This window comes from Dasypus novemcinctus, chromosome 1 (assembly GCF_030445035.2).
Source record: "Dasypus novemcinctus isolate mDasNov1 chromosome 1, mDasNov1.1.hap2, whole genome shotgun sequence".
NCBI classification, from domain to species: Eukaryota; Metazoa; Chordata; class Mammalia; order Cingulata; family Dasypodidae; genus Dasypus; species Dasypus novemcinctus.
Window position 1 is genome coordinate 188,092,841 of NC_080673.1, and position 21,662 is coordinate 188,114,502.

Here is a 21,662-nt window from a genome sequence, read left to right on the forward strand (position 1 = left end):
TAGGTGCTTTGTAATATTAATTATAATCCTCACACAACCCTGTGATCTAGATATACCATCATCACCATTCACAAATGAGACATTTAAGGCCTGGGGAGATTAAGTACTTTGCCCACAATCTTATAGACAGAAAGGAATTTGAATGAAGAAATTCCATCTCTATAGCCCATTGTCATACCCTCTATACTAAATATCCTGTAATTGCAGCATATTATGTGCTGCAATGTATTATTGGGGAAGAGGGTGCCAAGAATAGCCTTCAGAGTTAGGGAAGTTTCCATGGAAAAGGTAGTATTTTACCTGTTTAATTTTACTTTTTATTGAGATACACTTCACATACCATAAATTTTAAGTGTGTAATTCAGTGCATTTTAGTATATTCACAAGGATGTGCAATTATTGCCACTAATTCAGAACATTTTCATCACCCCAAAAAGAAGCCCCATTCCCATAAGCAGTCACACCAGTTCCTCCCTCATCTTAGCCCCCGGAAATCCCTAATCAACTTACTATCTTTATAGATTTGCCTATCTGAACATTTTATATAAGTGGAATCTGATAATATGTTGCTTTCTGTATATGGCTTCTTTCACTTAGCATGTTTTCAAGGATTATCCATGTTATTACATGTATCAGTATTTCATTTTATGACAAAATAATATTTCATTGTATGGATATGCTTCATTTTGTTAATCCATTTATCAGTTGATGGACAGTTGGGTTGATTCCACTTTTTGGCTATTATGAATAATTGAATAATATTTCTATGAAAACCTGGCATACCTGTTTTTTGTGTGTGTGAACATAGGTTTTCTATCATTTTAAGTACATAATTAAGAATGGAATTGTTGGATCATATGGTCACTCCATGTTTAACTTTCTGAGGATCTGTTGAATTGTTTTCCAAAGTGTCTCACCCCATTTTCCATACCCACCAGCAATGTATGACTATTCTAATTTTTCCATGTTCTCTACATTGGTTATTGTCCGTCTTTTTTATTAGAGCCATCCTAGAGAGGGTAAAATGGTATCTCGTGATTCTGATTTGCATTTCTTTATGATTAATAATATTGGACATATTTTCATATGTTTATTGGCCATTTTAATATTTTCTTTGGAAAATGTCTATTTAAATTCTTTTCCCATTTTAAATTTTGGGTTGACATTTTATTGCTGTTGTAGCAGTTCTTTGTATTTTCCAGGTAATAGAACTTCATCATATATATGATTTCAAATATTTTCTCTCATTATGTGAGTAGTCTTTTCACTTGTTTGATAGTGTCTTTTGAAGCACAGAAGTTTTCAGTTTTGATCAAGTTCGGTTTACTTATTTTTCCTTTGGTTGCTTGTGTTTTAGGTATCATATCTAAGAAACCATTGCATAATCCAATGTCATAAAGATTTATGCCTATGTATTCTGAGAATTTTGTAGTATAGCATTTATATTGAGGTTTTTGATCCTCTTTGAGTTAATTTTTGTACATGGTATGAGATAAGGATCCATCTTCATTCTTTGGATGTGATTATCCACTTACTCCAGCACTATTTTTTGAAAAGACTGTTCTTTTCCCTATTGAGTTGTTTTAACACCCTTGTCAAAAATTATTTCACCATAAAAGTATGGTTTTATTTCCAGACTCTCAATGATATTCCATTGATCTCAACATCTATCTTTATGCCAGTACCACACTGTCTTGATTACCAGACCTATATTTAAATTGGGAAGTGCGGGCCTCCACACTTCTTTTGATATCATTTTGGCATTTCTTTTGATATCATTTCTTTTGATATCACTTTGGCTGTTTTGGGTCTTTTGCATTTCCATAAGAAGTTTAAGATCAGTTTGTCAGTTTCTGCAACAACAACAACAACAAAAAAGGCAGCTGGAATTTTTATAAGAATTACATTGAATCTGTAGTTCAACTTGGGGAGTACTGGCATCTTACCAATATTGTCTTCCAGTCTGTGAACAAGGGGTATCTTTCCATTCATTTAGATCTACTTCAATTTATTTCAGTGATATTTTGCAGTTTTCAGAGTATACATTTTGTACTTCTTTTTTAAAATTTAGCTATTTTATTTTTCTTGATGCTATGGTTGATAGAAATACTTTTATTATTTTCACATTCAGATTGGTCAGTGCTAAAGTATAGAAATACAATGGATTTTTGTATATTGATCTTATACTCTGCAACATTGCTGAACTTATTAATTCTAATAGTTTTTTGTGGATTCTCAGGATTATATTTATGCCAGATCATGTCATCTACAAAAACTGGTAATTTACATCTTCCTTTTAATCTGGGCTAACTTGATTTTTAAAACATGTGTGATATTTAACCTACTGGATAAGGTAGAGAAGACATTTTAGTCAGAGACTACCTAGAGTTAACCTAACTGCAAAGATTCAGGGGTTCTCCAAACCACCCTTACATCTGATAATTTGTTAAAAGAACCCACAGAACTCATTGTTCTCTTTTGTAAGAGCTATTGTACTCTTGGTTATAGTGTATTACAAGGAAAGAATACAAGTGTGCTAAATTAAAATAAACTAAGCAAAGAGATACAGAGAGCAGAGACTGGGAGGGTCCCAAACATTTTACTCTCCCAGCATCAATGTTTGACAATACACATAGGTTATTACCAACCAGGAACCCTCATCTGAACTTCAGAGACCAGACTGTTTTGGGGGCTTCATACATGGGCAGAATTGAGTAACTGGTCATTGGTTGAACTCAGTTTCCAAATTTACTGATACCATATGACCCAAAGCTCCCACCTTAAATAACTTGGCTCATCTTTCTGCCATGGCCAATCCCCACCCTAAAACTATTAGGTATGGCCAGACTTACCTAAGACCCATTGTGGTCAGCCTCTTCCTAAGCAATGACACTTCTATCAGGTGGATTACCCCCCAGAAACCAAGGGCAAGGGTCAGATTGGTCCTGTGGACATGACAGAAGTGTTTACTACAGAGAAGCCCAGAGATGCAAGATATTTCCTGCCTTCTCAAAGCCAAAAGTAGTACAGGACTAAAAAGGCACTAGTTTGGGGGAGTGTGTGCCAAGAGGTAAGAATTAACAGGTAAAACGGGGGCAAAATTAGGGAGGGCTTTTTCTTGCCAAGCAGAGGATTACGAGGAGCCATTGTCACATTGTGAGCTGAATCAGAATATGATTAGAAAATTGCTTCAAAAAATTCATTCTGGCATCAACATAAACAATAATCTGAAGGCAAAAAAATGTTCTATTATGTTTCCAATTTTCCTGGTTTCTGCCACTGGGTAGATGATAGAATCATTCAAAAATTTATTTTATAAGCCAACTTTGTATGGAAAAATATTGGAAATTATTTTCTGAGTCAAAGCAGAGTACGAACCAACTGGGCAAAGGCCATTTGTACATTGATACATTCTTAATACAGAAAAGAAGTTTGGGGAGTAACATCTCAGTTAATAACAGCCAATATGATTCATCAAGATATCAGGAGAAGGATGTGACAATGCAATACAGCTTCACTGCACTCATCTTTTAAAATGAGCCATGAGGCCAAAGAATTCTGAGGTTGTGAACTATTACCAAAAATTACTAAACTTCCTCCCCTTTGTTCATAACATTTTAAAATTACTTTAACCCATTTCAAGACAGCAGACCTGGTAAAACAAATAAAATCGCCCCCTTTCTTCTCACGTTTATTAGGGTTCCCTCCATTCTGTTAAAACTTGTAAGCCAAAAGTGGCTCTTGACTAGTGAATAATGAAAAGTGAGTATCATGAGCAGAAATTAGTGCCTATAAGCTAACAAAATTTATATCAGAGTTAACTGACACTTATTTAATAGTATCCATATTAGTCATTGAACTACACTGTATTATAGAAGCCATTTCTATTAACAAGAATAATTTGTAATTTTCAAGTCAAATAGGCCATTTCTTTGTTTAAGAGGAATTGGTAGCCCAGTGAGAAATCCATGGAGAGCACTGGCTAAAACAAATCCAAATTTCATTGTTTCATTTATTTCTTTCTCTTATATAGCAGATGTGTATTTTTCTTAAATTAGACATACATAGTTCCCACTGTAGCTAATTTTTTTTCTCTTTGGTTAAGAAGGCATCTCATTGTTAAGTTCACAGAATATTAGGGCTCTAGAAACCTCTTATTTAATTTGCCAGGAAGAAAAATCAAGTTATCAGACTGGGGTAGGAGGTTCCCTTAGCAACAAAGTCCAAAAAGTACCTCTAGGAACCATGTTACACTCAAAATGGTCTGAGCCAGGCAAGAGGCTCTGATACAATGTAATCGGATTGCTTTCCAAACAATAAGGGGGAGTTTTACTGGAGAGGTGAGGTAGGAAGAGATAATTACATAGATACAGATAACCTGAGTAAGACAGTGCAGACTTCAGTGAATCAGAAACTGTTATGCGGTCACTGAACTCCTAGAAAATGGACCCAGGGAGATGCTAAAATTGGGGGGGGGGGGAGGGGTGGGGAGGTAAAAATGAAGAAGTAAAATATTTCTCCTGAACTTTTGGGGGGCATGCTCTACCTCATTTCTTCTTTGAGTCCTAGGTGATGGTCACATATTTTGCCAGATTTAGCCCCATGTCCCACTGTCCTGTAGTAGTGTTAATGATTGCTGCACAGGAGAGGAAGTGAATGAGGCACTGTGAGGTAGATGTGAAGGGTGATGATATTTATGAAGGTGCTAGTTTTTACCTGGCAATGTGTGATTGACAAAAGTTGTACATGGTGCTCAAAAGCCCCATTTCCTCAACATATGACTGTTTATTTCTCTCTTTCTTTGAATCAAACACAACCAATTTGGGGACTAGATTTACCACTCTATCGCAATGTGAGTCAGTGGGGAAAATCCATGTCAATTTGAAAGTAAGGAAAGCATGATTATAACAAAAGATACGAAAGAGAAACCCAACAGAGTCTGGTGCCTAGGGGCATTAGGTAAGAATGATGTATTGGTTAGGAATATTTGGGTGTTACAAAAGCTAAAAAACTGCCTAATGGTGGTTAAATGAGGCTTGTTTTTCTCACTTCATAAAAAGACTGAAAGTAGGATTTTTTGGTGATATTGATTCAATTGCTCAATGATGTCAGGACTGGTATCTGTGGAATATCTTGGCCTTTCCTCATGGTTATAAGACAATTTGAGTAATTCAATTGCATCTACTCTCTGGACATTTCGAAGGGGGAAATGGATGTGCTAGTCGTGGTTGTCATTTTATCACCAAAGCACAAAGTTCTACCCACTGACTTCCCCCAAAAAATAAATAGCAGATATCAATTTATGTCTCATTGCACTAATTATACTTCCTTGCCACTCCTGTTTGGAAAGAAGTCAAAAGAATTTAGTGTTGGTTTTTCAGTCTTTATAGTGGAGGCAGGCAAGAGGGAAGAAGGTTGGAATTAGGGTTTAAATGCCAAACTAAGGTGTCCTTATGACCTTAGTCATAGGGTCTAAGAAGAGCTGAGAACATGTGGAAATTTTTTGTTTCCTGATGGGACTATCTATTGGACTACTTAAAGGTGATGATCTCTGTTCTTATGTGTGGCTGTATATTATCAGCTTAGGGGAAAGAAGATTATATTATAACATCTCAAGCTGCTAGGTTAGTGAATTATTCATTATGTGGAGTGGTAATAATGCGAAGTATTATACATTGAATAAAAAGGACAGTGAATTTCTTCTGAATAGCTCCCTTTAGTGACGTAAATACTACTCTGAGAGACAGTGGTAAACAGAAAAACACAAAAGTAAAATAAAACAAAAATTTTAAATCCCATAATCAAAACATAATCATTAGCAATATTTTGATGGATGCTTTTCCAGTATATTTGAAGAGCAAACCATTTGTAGCCTACTTTCCTACTTAGCAATGGTTCTGGAATAGTTTCCCATGTCAATATTTATTCTTCTATAATGCAATATTTAAGGGCTACAAATCATTTTATCTAGAATAATTGTAATCAATTTAACCTTATATCCCACAATCACAAGCCCTGTGGGATATTAGGTATTTCTATTTGGCAAATATCACAAATTTCTGTGGTTAAAGTTATATCCAATAATAACAATAAATATGATATATGAACTTTCACTAAGAGATAAGCACAGCATTAAGCACTTTCCATGAATTATGTCACTTAAACTCTCTAAGAACTAAAGTGCTATTATGTTCCCTGCTCTACCTATGTAGAAACAGAGGCCTAGTAAATTAAGTAACATGCCCAAACAAAACAGCTCTATAAGCCTGGCATTTGTTGAGTTCCACAAATGGCAGCTATTATAATTATGAATAACACTGCACGGGAAGAGAAGGATCTGGGAAAATTTCATTGAGGGGATTTCACTAGAACCTGGTCTCACTTGCAAAACTACCCCTGACCTATTCTCTATTGAAAATGATAGATTATATATGGCTTAATATAAATCTTAATTCATCCATTTGAGGGAATTCCCACTAGACTTACAATAAGTGAATATTAGAGGGCAGCTTCTAGCTGTGTAAAGAAACAAACCCTAAATCAGTTTTCAGCACAGTGAATAGGATGAGTAGAGAATAACGACCATAGTTAGTATTCAAACTACTAAACTTTTTAAAAAACAATGACAGGAAGACCTCGAGTTGAAATGAGGGAGCTGTCATAACTAATATGCATAATTAATTAGATATCATATTAGTTTCTTAAGGCTGCTGAAACAAACTACCTCAAACTAGGTGGTTCAAAACCGAAGAAATTTATTCTCTCACAGTTCTGGAGACTTGTCTTTCTACCTTCTATATTTCCTTTGAATGGTTCCCCCTCTTAATTCACCCAGAGAGCCTATCCAGAACATTTAAATTACCCTGGACTCCTCCTTCATCCAACAGATTCACTGAGCCTCACTATAGTATGCAGTGGCAAGGATCTAAAAGCTCAAATTGAAGGAAGACAGGTTCTCCACAGGTGAGAGAAGAGATAGAGATATTAAGAATAGTGGCTATATTGGCTATAATTTGCAAAAATGTTTGGGAGACAAAAATTAGCCCCATATGATAACACTAGTATGGTATTTTGCTTGCTAAAAGCCACCAAGCAATATATCAGAAAGGGATTGGCTTTTACAATAGGGATTTATTAATTTAAAAATTTACACTTCTGAGGCCATTGAAGTGTCCAAATCAAGGCATCAGAAGATGCATTCTTCCTGAGCTGCAGCTGTGGACATTCAGACACATGGCAGTGTCCCCTCATCTCTCCTCTCTCCTCTGGATCTTGTTGCCTTCAGCTCATGGCTTAAGTGGCTTCCTCTCAGCTGTGTGTTGCTTTGATTTTAGCTTCTGGCTCCTGGAGGCTTCTCTCTCAGCTTCTGGGTTCCTCTCTGTCTCTGTAAGTTTTTTTGTTTTCTGTATCTGTGGCTTTTTATTCCTCAGTTTATAAAAGACTACAGTAAGAGGATTAAGACCTACCCTGGGTTCTGCAATCTAATCAAAGCATAACCTGCCCTCCCCCCCCCCCCCCCCCCCCCTTTATTTAGAGGCCCAGGTCAACAAAATCTTTTTAACAGCAATACATTTTAAATCTCTCCCCTAAGTAGATTTCTGCTTCCTGGGACCCGGGCTGGTTTGTGGAATACAAATGCATGAGGACAGGGACTATGATTTCTCTCAACAGAAACACAAAGCCAAGTGCAGCTTGGCTTGCTGAGTGATAAGTAGCAGTCAGCCCCCATCAGTATCAAGCTTTCAATTTTAATGTCAAGCCCTCAATGTCAACGCGTGTAACTATGAACCGTGTTCTTGTAAAATTGAAACTTAGTGGTCACCTTAGGTTCTGAAGGGATGGGGGAGGGAAGAATAATCAAAAGCCCTTAACTGAAATAATTTTATCAAAGGTCACCACCTACAATAGGTTTACACACACAGGAATGTATGAGTTCTAAGGACATGATTTTCTGGGGTCCACAAAAGACTGAAACCACCACATACAGACATTTGGTGATAGAGACTGGGGGCGTGGAGATTGAATCATGTATTACACAAAAGACATGTTCAAATCTTAATCTGCTTCTCTGTGGGTGTGAGCCCATTTTTAAATGGGATATTTGAAAATGCTCTTATTAGTTTAGGTGTGCCCAAATGGAATGAAGGTGGGCCTTAATCCATTATGGCTCAAGTCATTAGCAGCAAAGGAAATTGGACATGGAAGTAGAAGCCAGAAGTAGGAGAAGCCGGAGAGAGAATGCCATGTGGACAGACGATTGCCAGAAAGCTAGCTACAGAATATGACAGACTTTGAAGGAAGCATGGCCTTTCCAATACCTCGATTTTGGACTTCTAGCCTTCAGAACTGTGAGCCAATAAATTCCTCCTGCTTAAGCCAATCAACAGCCCGGGCAAACTAAGATGGGGGGTGGGGTGAGAGGGACTGAAAATTGCTGGAGGGCCTCTATTGCCTATTACAAAGGAATTTGGACTTTATCTGATAGGCAATAGAGCAATAGAAAATTTGAGTGTATTGTCTCTTGTATCTTCAGGCTCTAGCGGAATTCCTGGCATGACAGGAACTCAGAAATATTTGTTGCCTAAGTAATTAAATGTGGGCTTGTTATGTGGGAACTATGCTTTAGAAAGACAATTCTGGTAGAAATATGAGCTGCAGATGAGTCTGGGTGACCAGTTATAAGATTATTGTAATAATCCAGCCAGGAGGAAACAAGGGCCTGAATAGGATGGGACAGCATAGACCAGAAGGACATTAACATGTTTCACTTGCCATCACTTGGGTGGATAATGTTGAAGAGCAACCTCCAAAATCACTGTTGCTTCCCAGTTGATGGTCATATACCCCATCAGCAAACGCTTATTGGAAGCCTCCTGTATGTAGAATTCTTACAGGCTCCATTTCGTCCAGCTTTTTAAAATTTTTCAATCTTAATAACATCACCTAATGACTGACTTTGGCTGGAAAATGCATTCCTTACCTTAAAAACAAAAACACCTCTGACTACTGTCTCTTTACTACTTATCCTCAGATGACTAAGGATAAACCTGAGTAAGATGACAACCTCTTAGTCTTATTTAGATGGAAAAAAGGAAAGTATATTTGAAGTCAAAGAGTACTTGCATGAATTTCATGAAATTTAAATTATTGTAAATTTTTAAGAAATATATTATTAATTGAACATTTTCTAATCAAGTTGCAGGAAAAAAATAGTTAAGCTTTAATTAAATAAGCTTTTTTAAAGGACTCTCCAATCAAGGGTGCTAGAGAAATATATGAGTTGTTTAAATGCTGTGTAGCACCTTGGTATTTTTTGGTATTAATTTCAAAAATCTATAATAAAGTTGTTCTCTGCTATATTTAAGCACCCCACATAATAAATAAAGACAGAGAAAATATGGAATTTGCAGTGTTTATTTGTATTCAGAAAATTCTAGAAGGTTTCTGAGTCTTTAGTGCATAATTAGCTAACAATTCCAAAGGGAAGACTGTCACACCCAAAGGGAATTGCTAGGGTTTTGATTAATATGTATGTTTGTGTGTGTGTGTGTGTGTGTGTGTGTGGTAAAGCCAATGTTAACATTTCAATAATACCCCATAAAATCGAGCATATATGAAAAAATTATTTGAATTCCTGAATCTCAACTCTGGGTGGCAGTAGTTTGACCATGAGAGCAGAGAATCAGCTCTACTAGAGGAAAGTAAAAAGTCACATAAAGAAAGTAGAAAGTTCTACATTTAGTTGATTCTGTTTTCCATTCACATTTTACTCAGGGCTAAAGAATGGATAGAATTCTAGCTGAGAAGAAAATTAGCTCAGTGGGTAAATGTGATTCTTTAAAATGCCGCCTCCATAAATCTTTGGCAAACTGAGAGGAACCCATCAAGGAGAGCCAGGCACCACCTGCTGTGGTTGATTTAAAATTGATAATCTAATAGAGTGGGACTGCAAGGACTGCCTGAGAGCAGGGAGGGGTTGATGACAGTCTGCTAGAAGTAATCTACTCAGGCAATTAAAGGGATTGCCGGTATATCATTAATTTCTTAGATACATTCCAGACTTTTCCTTTTTTATTAGCTAGCCTACATTGATTGATGAAAGGACACATACGTTTTGTGCATTTTAGATGGTGATGGCATAAATGTTCTCTATAAAGGTATCACTTCTCTGTGATACTTGCCTCTTATGGACCAGTTAGTACAGGAGGGCCAGACACTGGGCAAGTAAATCTTGAGGGTCCCAGCTCCAGTGATAAATCACAAAGCTTCAAGTCTTGTCAGCTACCACTTATGAGGGACCCAGGCAGGTACTTAAAATCTCTCTGGGTCCCATGTGCTTATGTTAAATGGGGGTGATGATAATGCTTCCCACTAGGGTTATTGTGAAGATTAAATGAGTTAGTACATAGAATGTTATTGGGAGAGTGTCTTGCACACTGTGGTAATAAATTGTGTTGCTAATGGACCCCTGCGATCCCTACAGATCATTATTCTCCTGGGTAGGTTTTTATTAAATGACTCTTGTGTGTCTTGTGGAGATACAATAAGTACAAAGCAGAAGTGTACTGCAGCACTTATTCTGGACAGAAGATGGGCAAGCAAAAGAAGGAAAGGACATTTTGCCCCATTACCTCCGTTGTTGTTTAGATCACACATTCTACTCCCCTATGGCACTTTCATGATCTCTTTTTTCTAGCTCCTATGATACAGTAAAGAGCTAAAACTAAATAAAAGAAAACACACTTGATGATAGAAATCAGAATTAGCTTAAAATTCTTAAAGATAACCAAAATTGAGTTAAAACTAGTGTAGCAGTTTGATATAATTGATGAATTCCAAAAAGAAATATTGGATTATGCTTGTAATCTGATCTGTACCTGGGCATGACTGAGTTATGATTAGGGAGTTGCATCCTCACCCCTTGGTGGGACATGGCGAAGAACAGGGTTGGGGGTTTCTGATATTGAGTTTGAGGATGAAGACCCAGGAAGTCAGCACCCAGAGGAAAGAGAACCCAGCACTAGGAAGGAAGGAACCTTGAACCCAGAGAAAAGCAAGCCCCAGGAACGTAGGAACCCAGGAAGCCTGAACCCTGGCAGACGTCACCAGCCATCTTGCTCCAAATAGACTTTGGTGAGGGAAGTAAATTATGCTTTATGGCCTGGGATCTGTAAGCTCCTACTCCAAATAAATACCCTTTATAAAAATCAACCAATTTCTGGTATTTTACATCGGCACCCCTTTGGCTGACTAATACAACCAGGAACAAGTGAAAATAAATCAAAATGAGAGCTATTTAAGTGGTTAAAATAGAGCAAAAGTCCAGTCTTAAGAAGAGTCAATATAAGGTAAAAATGACAAATGTTGATGGCATATAAGTATAAAAACTAAAAAAGAAGCAAAGGTATGCTGCAAAACTTTTAAAAAAGAGTAAACCATGCTGCAAACTAATAAGAACTTAGACAAAGAAATAGAACAAAATAAAGCAATAAAAAGTTAAAATTCAATGTTGTTTGAAGAAAACATAACAAACTTTTCAATAAAAAAAGTATACAAAAGTCAAAACCTAAAAAATAAAATCTCAATTAGCTTAAAAATAACTGAGAATTTCAAAAGTTAAAAAAATAGAACAGATATTTTAAAAATTGCTTAAGAAAGAAGCAGAAAGTGAAAGTGTTTAGGTAAAGAAATACATCAATTAATTTACAATAGCTTGAAGATAATTCTCAGCTGTTTAAAAATATGTAGAAATATTTAAAAAGGCCAGTTTGGTTTTATTTTAGTTCTTAAAGAAATAATTATTCTCTATTAAGTTAAAATCTTTAGTTTTAGATGCTTGGAAACTGTGGTCTATAACTTTTTATTTTTATCTTCAAAGTCCATGATAAAGAAAAAATTAGCTTTTATTTTAATGAAAATTGATGAAAAGAAAATGCACCCTTCTTTAGCTAATTAAAACACATGGCCCTATAATAAGGAGAAGGCAATGAGCTGTAATGGAATGAGCCTGCTCTGGCTAAGAAGGAAGATCAACTTTAAATCCCTGAGCCCACACTCTAATCTGTAACTATGAGTTCCTCACTTTACCTCTTTATACCTCGATTCCTCAACTATAAAATGGAGTGAACAATAATATTTGCCCTGTAGAAATCACTGAAGGGTTGGGAATATAAAATCAAATAATGGTGCAAAATAAATATCTATGGAAGGATATGGGATTGCTGTTACAGAAGGAAAAGCAAGAAGGAGGATTAAGCTACTCTAATTATATTTTGTGTTGCATTGCTAAATTCATTTTATGCCTTTGATAATTTGCAGTGTTTTCAAATCCTATTCTCAACTTTTATTTTAAGAATTTGGAACTTTATAAAGTATAATGATTCTGCACCTAAGAGCAGCATACTGGTTTAGCCTCATAAATTTTACTCTACTGGTTTATGATAACTAATTTTAAACTATATACCATATATTTTGAGGCTGGGAAAATCTTCACATATGAAAAACTATGGCACAATATTAACTAATAATTATTCAACTTGGTTAAAGACATTTTAATAAAGCATTCTTCGTGTTTCTTGTCTCATTCACAAGAAAAGTCATATATTCATATTGGCTCTGTCAAACCAGGACAACAGAGCCAGTTCATTTATTCTCAATTCCTTTCTTCAAACTACCTCCAGTTCTTCAAACTGCCCCAGCAGGATGGGGAGGGCTATTGAAGTGGAGGAACCTAATGTTCCTTATTTTCACCGGAACCCCTTGCAAGCCCCAGAATAATCAAGACTTACAGGTCCCTAAGAGTTAGAGCTCAAGTCCTATCCTATTATCTAATAATTCAGCCTCTTAGAATTAGCATGTAGACACAAATTAATAATCCTAAAGGTGGAGTCTGGAAAATGTATCAAGGGTTCATGTTTGGAAAATTCCCTGGAAACTCACATGACTTTGTGCCACCTGATGGAATTCCATAGGTCAGTGTTAACAGGAAGTTAGTCTCTGTGATAGCCTTTGAAATATTTACTTACTAAAGAACTAAAAGACTCTCTTTAAAAGTTTTGTGGGTTTTTCCCCTTGGTAAGGCAGATAATTAGAGTGACCCTCTGTTGCATATCATGCTTTAAACAATGAGTATTATTGCATGCTCACTATGTGCCAACACTGAGTATTCATTTCATTTGACCTTCACAACACCCTCCTGTGGCCTGGGTGCTTATATATCCTTAATTACATGTGAGGGACTGAAGCTTAAAGAGTTAATAAATATGCCCAAATTCACATTGTAAGTGGCAAAACCAAGAATCAGGGTCTATAATCTCATAGCATTTGAATCTGATTACATTTTGAAAAGATTCATAGATTGACAGCTTATTCTTATGATAGTGCCCTCTACTTAACCCTTAATCGTAATGAATTGCACTAAGATTCCCAAAGTAGAGGCATTCCAGGTGACTAACATGGCATGATATATACAGTGCTGTTCACAATTTGATGTGCATACAAATCACCTGAGGCTCTTATTAAAATGCAAATTTTGATTCCATAGCTCTGGGGTGCATCCAAAGATTCTGCATTCTAACAAGCTCCCAGGTGATGAAGATGTTGCTAGTCCAAGGACCTCATTTTCAGTAACAAGAACATAGAAGAGTAGCTTGGTGTGAGAGGATCTGAAAAAGAGTGTCAGCCAGACACCCTTGGAGCTTTCCATTTTTCTAAGTCCCCTAAAATTTTCTCATTTGCAAAATATGGACTGTAATAATAAACATGCTTATCTCATAGAACTACTTTGACTATCAAGTTAGATAGTACTATGTAAGATAGCACTTTAAATAGCATTTGTGGCTATCAACATGAAGCTCAAACTTCAGTTCAAAACCCTGAAGCCTGCACCAAACTCAAATCGGTCTTGTATCAGGTAAATTATCTAGCACTGAGGTCGTATTGAATTCAATGGCTTTACTCACCCAGAGCATGAGATAGGATCCATAATTTTCCTTACCCGGGAAGCCATTTTTACAACTTTCCTGTGAAATTTTAGCCCAGGAGCACGATATTGCCTTCTCTCTGAAAGAACATCTTATCTCAGTTTCGTAATCCCCATCTGTTCCTTTTTATGATCTGAGAGTGTTTTAACTGCGCTGTTTTCTCAGACTATTAAAGTTCATTGGCAGCCCTGGGTTTTCCCCCACCTCCTCCACCCCAACTGAATTAGCCAGCAGCCTAACATAAGAAGACCTCCAAGTCAGGTGTGTCTCTGTAAGTTTTCAAGGCTCAGCTTTCTGGATACTATTGTTTCCAAATGACAGCTAGGTTTGCCAGGATCTGGCATTTCAGATTGTTCCAGGAAATGCCAATTGTTTTTGGGAACCTTGAAAAAAATCGTGGTTTATTTATAGAAGAATCCTCCTTTTCTCCTTTGAAATTCAACCAGCATTGATTCATTCATTTAACAAACACATATTGATTGAGTAGTCAGTGGAAGATGCTGGGGAGGCAGAGATGAACAAAACATAAATAGTATATGGGGTGGCCTTAGTATTCAGACAGACCAGGTCCATAGAAAAGCTCCATTACTTTCTAACTTTCTGATTGGGGACAAGTTAAAACATTCCTAGGTTCTTTTTCCTCACTGGAAAGTGATTCTTATAAAGCTTATATAAGACAGTATTTGAAATGTGACTTTATCAATTTTTAGTCATAGTGGGTGCCTAAAATGTTGTGGGTTTTAGTCTCTAAGCACCCTTCCTCTCAATTTCATGGAGATCTGGCAGAGCCAGAGAATCTGATAGCTTGAACGCAATGTAACGAGTCCAGAATGACAGAGGTAAGCAGAGGATCAGTCTCTGGAATGAAGTGATTGTTTTTCTAAACTATTTTGCTTTTATCTCTCAAAAGTCCACCTTCTCTCCTAAGAAGACCTTAAGATTCCTGGGAAGAGAAACATTAATGCATATTTAATGAGCATCAATAGATATTTGTAGAATGAATCGAGTGTTGTTGAGTTTTCAGGATTACGTTTAGTCTCATTATGTTTAGGACAAAACCTGGTCACAGTGAATTACACAGGGCTTGTGTTTTATTTGAAGAACATGTTCTTGATAACTTCGAGTAATTTAAGGTATTAATTGGACATTTCCGTAAGGCTAAGGATGGCCAGAATTTCTCTTTACAAGCTCTAAGGGGCATTGTTCTAGAACAATATCCTAAACAAGTCGCGGTTCATTCGGTCTGCCAGCTGTGAAATGAGATTCTTGAAAAATTTAACAGAAAAATAAACTATTGCATTTTTTCAAATTTGCACATAAAATACAAATGGTACTATTTCAAATTTGCATACAAATTGTATAAGTCAAATGAGTTCTGTTCGGCAACATTTTAATGTGGCCAATATAGTTACTTATAAGATGGTATCAGGCAATATCTACAAGCTTGTCATGAAATTATTTTTCTTCATCAAGACATAGTTCCTGAGTTGGTGTGATAAATTTCAACATTGCATTTTCCTGGCTCGGTTTCTAATAAATAAAAATGTTGAGCAGCAGACAGAGCTGCCTGTTGCCAAGGACAATATTTTACATTGTGTGTCAGCCTAAAGCGTTAGTTACTAAAAATCAAATTAGCAGCAAAAGCTCCTCATATATATCTTGGGGATGTTGACTTGTTGTCCTTGATTTTTCTCTGTGCTGATAGAAAATTTAAGATAAAGTGTTAGGGAATTTTTCTTCCTACTCTGTTTTACTGGGTATGACTTATTCTGAGTCCAGATTGGTATAATTTGTGGATATTTTTGTACCTCAACATGTTGAAGCTAGCGCTATTGTGACTAGAAAGTACTGATCATTTCAATGGATTTGATGAGTTGGAAGTCTCCACTTACGTTAGTTTCTAACTGAAAAGAATGCGCAAGCATCTTTTTTGCACTGAGATGTAGACCTGAGTTTAAATTCTTAGCTACTTGCTGATGGGCTTAGGGCAAGTTATCTAAAATCTCTGAGGATCATATCCATCTTACAAGGTTATTGTAAGAATGAGTGATAATGTATGTAAAAATGCCCCGTATTGTGTCTTATCATATAAAAGGACCAAAATGATTGGTAGCCATATCAAGGTAGCTATCTTATATAAAGATCAATGAACCACATCCCCCACAGGTTACATTTATTCACTCAATGTATTTTTTATCAAGCACCTACTATGTGTCAGGTAATGAGTTGCTAGGGATAAGCAGTAAAAACATAAATATCCCTTCCCTTATAGAATTTACCAGCTGGTGGGAACAGCTAGGCAATAAATTAATAACTAAGTAAAGTTAATTTTATGTTAACAGCAGCAGGTATGATGGATAGGGCATCCTAATATACCTGTGAAGTCACAGCTTATGCCAATTGCCCTCATGTCATTATTAATTATGCCCTCTTTCACTCTCAGTAGTGTTCCAGTTTGGACAATAAATTATATGGTTACCCAAGCTATGGAGTAAAATGAAACTGGAAAGAGGAAAAGGGAATATTCAGATGACAGTACAGTTTTAAAGAGAATCAATCAGGGAAGGCCTCCCTGAGATGATAATATTAGAGTCAAGACCTGAAGGATATCGGGCAGTGCCCTTGAGTACATCTGAGATCAGATCATTTCAGGCAGATCGACCGGCATGGATCAAGGGCAGAGTGAGGGAATTACAAAAGGAGATGAGACATTGGATTTCCACATGGAAAAAAATGTGTCTTGACCCCTACCTTATATCATATATAAAGATCAATTATAAAAGAATTGTGGATCTAAATTAAAAAGCTAAACAATATCCCTTTTAGAGAAAAACATTGCCATAATCTTGAGTAGGAAAAGGTTTTTTTAAGAGACAAAAAGAACTAATTTTTTAAAAAATGGTCAAATGGGTTACATTAAAATGAAGAACTTCTATCCATCACAAACCACCATTAAGTTAATATTTTTAAAAAAGGAGATGAGACAGGCATATGAGGTAGAGTAGGCAGATATTTTATAGCCATCATAGGAAATTTGGCTATTATTCTGAGTGATATGGAAAGTCAACTGATATTTCATAAATATTAATTTGAAACAAAGAGTAGAGGATTCTTATTCCTACTTCTTTGTGAATGCTTACTCTTAGACAGATTTGCCTAACCATAAAGTTCACAATATAAAATATGCAAATTCCACATAGGTAGGAAGCCACTCAAATTTTAATGTTAAGTATATTAAATTAGCCAGAAATAATTTGCTTGGTAACAAATCACCAAAACCACCAGTATTATGAGGAAAGCATCTTACATTCAGCATCATGTGAGATTTGGGGGACTCTAGGTATGAAATCAGTGTCCTATAAAGCAGGGGATGAATAAATCTATGTTTTTGTGTGCTGTGCTACTAAAAGCTGATACCATAAAATGGGTTGGCTTTTAACAGTGGGAATTTATTAGCTTACCATTTTGAGGTTGAGAAAAATGTCCAAATCAAGGTATTATCAAGGCAATGCTTTCTTCCCAAAGACCAGCTGCTGGCGATCCTTGGGTACATGGTGGAGTCTGCTGGTCTCTCCCTTCTCTTTAGCCTCCTGCCTCTTGTGGCTTTCTCTCTCTTTGTATTCATCATGGTTTATAAAGGACTCCAGTAAAAAAAATTAAGACCCATCCTGAATGAGGTGGGTCATGCCTTAACTGAAGTAGCTTCATCAAAAGATCTTACTTACAAAGGGTCCACACCCCCAAGAATGGAGTAACTTCAAAAGCTTGCTCTTCTAGGGTACATAAACTTTAAAACCACCACAGAGGCCAAGGTTTAATTTGGTATTTGCTAGTGTTTTTGAAAATACATGAATTGACATCCATTTAGAAACACCTAGAGGAGAGTCACAAACTTAAATACAGCCAGGGACCCACAAAGTAATGCCAATGAGTGAACTGGCTCAAATGAAATAGTAACTGACATGCTACAGCACTTCAGAAAACCTACCTGGCAACAGATTGGCCCAAAACAGAGCAGTGGTTCTAAAGTTTGGCTTCACATTAAATTATCAGATTTAATTGGTCTGGAGTGATTAGACGTGACTATTTTTCTTTTCTTTTCTTTTTTTCTTTTTGGCTACTCTGGTGATTCTAATGAGCAACCAGGGGACAAGGAATTGATATCACAAAACTGTAAATTCTTGAACTTCATTGGGCATTTTATTTGACTTTTATCACAAGTACCTAACAAAGGACTTGGCTTATACTCAATAAACATTTATTGTTTAAATTAATGAGCTATTGATTTTCTACAATAAATACATTGTTAAAAGAGGAAGATTGAATACGGTAACTCAAAAGGACTGAAAACAGAAAAGTAGTATCTCACATTGCAAGTTATAATGGATTATAAATTATTTCTACTGGCATTTGAAAGATTTTTCAGAAACAATTGCTTCATTCACCTCCTAACTTCCTTAAGATTAGTTAAGTGTCATGTATTATTACCCCCATTTTTCAGATGAAGAAATGGGATCTCTTAGTGCTTCTCTTACTGCAATATTATTTTTTAATACTTCCAGGAATTTGATGGATGTCCTACAAAAGAATGGAAAAAGAGGCAATATTCCTAGCAAAGGGATTCTGGCCACCAAGTTTTTAGAACTATATTCAAGACAGGATGAGTTAAAAAGCATAATTGAAGGAGTAAAAATTGTTTTACAATTTACAATAAGTAAAACAAATATCCAGTAGCTGAAGGCTGCACAATTAAACACATCCAATAAGTGATGCAGTCTAATTTTTTGTTGGAGCTGTTGTCAGTGTAGTATATTAGTCAGAATGTGAGTCCCAGCAGTTAGATGGGTAGAAATGTGCTCACATCCTGGCACTGCCCCTTACAAGCTGCAGGCATCACCCAACACCTAATTTCTTAACCTGTAATTTGGATGTCATCATAATACCTGTCACATCAGCCTCCTGTGAAAGATAAATGATTTAATGCTTGTAGAGAACTTTGCACATTGAAAGTTCTCCTCATTGTTCTTAGAATGCTATATTTTAGGCATTAATTATCTCCATCTTTCCTTAGGACAAGATCATATTCAAGGTGAAATTTAGAGGACTTTCCTTTTCTGTTTAATTCTTTGTTCATATTTACCTTCCTCATTATATTATACATTTTCAGAGAGCCAGGATTATGTTTATTTTTGCCAATGACTAGACTGTGCTCAGTAAATATTTGTTGAAAAAAGCATGTTAGATTAAACCACTCCTTTGCTCACCAGCCATCCATTTTCTCCCTGTTTCACTCGGAGTAAAAGCCAAATTCTTATAATGGACTATAAGACTGTATAGGACTTTATCTCAAACCCCCAAACTCCTTAACCTTTCTGAATTCATTACTCACTCAAATCACCCTTCCCGAAATTGCTCCAGACACCCTGGCCTCTTACTTTTCCTCCAATCTGCCAGATATAATACCAACTTAGCATCTTTGCTCTGGTTGTTCTATGAGGTATCTGCACAATTCTCTCTCTCACCATATTTTTATGTCTTTACTCAGAAACCACCTTGAGATCCATCCTGGTGACACCTTATTTAAGATTGTAACTCATACTCCACCACCCCTCATCCTTCTTTTCCTGTTCTCTTATATTATAGCACTAATTAACTTCCAACATACTGTATAATATAATTATTTATTACTTATTATCTGCCTCCCCTGATCAAAGACAGTCTCTATAAAAATAAGAGTTTAATCATTAATGTGTCCCCAGTGCCTGGAACAGGGGCTAGAGTTTAGTGAGTGTTCAATAAATAATTGTCAAATAAATAAATTGTATTTTTTAATATGGATGAACAGATTGCTTAACTAATAGTAAAATAGATGACCTCAGCTAGTTACGTATTTGTCACTATACCTCTATAGCCCAAGTATGATGTTGATAATGTTCAAGAGGAGCAAAGATGAATAAACTTGATGACTCAGAGTCTAGAGGAGGATCAAGGGATGTAAATTTATGGCCGTTACCCAGAGTGACTGATGTAACAAGGGTTCTCGCTGAGTGTTTTGAGAGGTTTTGAAGGTTATTCAGATTGGAGGTAGGTAGATCAGGGAAGGAAAATTTCCTGGTGGAAGTAATATCTCCATTTCTATTTTAAGGCAAATAAAGATATAATTTGAGTGAGGGTATGTTGGGAAAGAGGATTCGTTTTTAAACAAGAAGGTGTCTTCCTCTGCTTACAAATTATTTATGTTCCTTTCACTTTCTTTTTTTTAAAGTAAAATAAAAATTGTTATTGCATCTTTCAATACCATAAGATCTATTATCTTATTACAAACAAAAACAATTTCTTCTGTATGTTCCCCCAGTGTCTTATTTTTTTCACTTTATCTTCAAAGAAGCTTTAACTTTAATAAAAGTCACACAGAAAATGTAGGGGATTCCCATCCTTTTGCTTTCAAAATTCTTTCACTATCCTCCTCCACAAAAGTTCTCGAAAGTCTCATTCTATTATAATACTGGCTAAAAATCTAGAATCTTTTTATCTAAATCACATCTAGAGGAAGATGAGCCTCCTTAGATGTCATGTCTTAAGGACATCTCCTTGAATACTGTTCCCCTCAATATGTTGGTCTGTGAAACTAAAGAGACAAGATATCTACCCTCCTCCCATGCACCCAGTGTGTAGTGGTGGGACAAACCTAGGATAACTGCTGAAGACACTCCTGTCAAAAAGTGGGAAGAGGTGGCACACAGGAGGTACTGGTCCAATGGGACAATTCTCTGTTGCTCTTGGCTCTGCCCTCTTGTCTCTTGTTTCTACCTTTTGAGTCATCCTTATTTTATTATTATTAATGATAGTAGTTGTATTCATATGAACAGTTTTTCTCGGTCTGTTCTTGCTGCTTGGAGTTACAAAGTCCTCTTTTCATTTTACCTTTATTCTGTCCTTTTCAGACTATGCTATCAGTATTCTTGCTCATGTAATGCTTATAAAAACTTTGTGGGTCTCTTATGAATGTTACTGGGGTTTGCTCTGTTTGTAAGAAATGTGTCACTAAGTCCAAGCACACTCATGGGGTATAGGAATTAGCCTCATCTTTTGAAGGAGTGTCAAAGAATTTTAGACCACCACACAGCAAAAGGTAAAACATGTTCAACCTTAAAAAATAAGTACCTAATATTTATATGATATTATACTAAAAGAAACTGAATGGAATGAACAAAAGGAAACAAGGTTGTTTTGGTTTTTTCTTTCTTTTTTTCTTTTTTTTCCTGAAAAGCCCTTTCAAGCATATTAGAGAGCAATGATTGGGTAGTTGGGTAATCAAAAAATGAACAGAGTAGTAGACACTATACTTAAGGATGCACCCTTATTAACATAGAGGGGGGCGTGAATAAAGATTGATTATATAATAAACACTTTGACAAGAAAATAAAATTTATTACTCTAAATCTTATTAAATCAATTCATAATATTTTTGGCCTCTTATCAAAAGAATCAACCTCACTTAATTGTGGCTAGCTTCTTGATTTTCAGTACATGATTGGCTTATTCTAAAGAATATTTGAAATATGAAGTTATAATTTTTGATTATTAGAAATGCTCAAAATAAAAAGTATATAAAACAAAAAGGGTAACATGAATTATTTGTTTTAGCTTGAGGAAAATAGAGCAGTATAATTTAGGTTT

At 36.0% G+C, this 21,662-nt stretch overlaps 1 protein-coding gene across 5 annotated transcripts in view; it reads left to right on the forward strand.

Moving 5' to 3' along the window:
• KCNIP4 (potassium voltage-gated channel interacting protein 4) overlaps nt 1-21,662 on the forward strand; it is a 1,217,739-nt gene that overhangs the window by 1,027,326 nt on the left and 168,751 nt on the right. The gene's annotated exons all lie outside the window — the stretch shown is intronic.